The following is a 938-nucleotide window of genomic DNA, read 5'->3' as shown; positions in this document are numbered from 1 at the left end:
CTTTGTCTCCTAATTAAAGTGTTCTTGATGGCTGCGATGATTGGTTGTATGGCTGTATGTGCATGTGCTCATAGTTAAATCTAACAGCTGTTCAAAGGGTGTTTTATTTCCTTGAGCAGAACATAGTTGACAGAGGAGCATTGTAATGAACTTAATTCTCCATATAATAATGTACTTCTTAAGTGCTGCCTTTCACAATCACTCCCTAGGATGTTGAATTATACTGTAACGGCACGTTTCCCAGTCTTGACCTATTCTCGACTTGCCACAAAGCCTTCACATTTGGTGAGCAAGCATTTTCACCATAGCAGATATGTGAGCAAATTGCAATAAAGTGTGTTTATGTTTATTTGTTTTTCAAAGTTCAATACCGCTGCAGAGACAAGATGCGCCCATATCTCTTGTCATCTGAAAAGTAAGCATTGCCAACGTCAATGAATGAAATGTATTTCCCATTCTCAGCTCATCACTTAAAATTGAAAGATGATCAAATATAGTTTATTTCATCATTCCAGGAATGCTTCAAAATCCCATGATTTTCCATGAACATACACTCCATCCTAGCTCAACCCCCCTGCCATTGTTAATCAATGCATTTAAAGTGCGTCACGATTACGACACAACTGAAAACAGTAAAATCACTTTCATGTTCATACCACACAACTCAAACTTTCTCTTACATCTGACATGGACCAGCTATATGGCACCATGCATGTACTTACTTGTGACACTTAAAGGGAAACGGTTGTCGGAACTGCGCCTGTTCAAAATTCTTGTTTACAAAAAATGTTATTTTGTACTGAAATCTTGATGCACATCATCATCATAGCTGCAATATTTAAATCATACGATGTAGATTATGACAGACATGTTTCAACTTTCATCAATCACCATCGTACCTTGGATACAGTATTTACATTGGTTGTATGGGTCCCATA

This window comes from Ptychodera flava, chromosome 20 (assembly GCF_041260155.1).
Source record: "Ptychodera flava strain L36383 chromosome 20, AS_Pfla_20210202, whole genome shotgun sequence".
Taxonomy (NCBI): domain Eukaryota; kingdom Metazoa; phylum Hemichordata; class Enteropneusta; family Ptychoderidae; genus Ptychodera; species Ptychodera flava.
The sequence above is the reverse complement of the archived record's forward strand: the minus strand, read 5'-3'. Positions refer to the sequence as shown.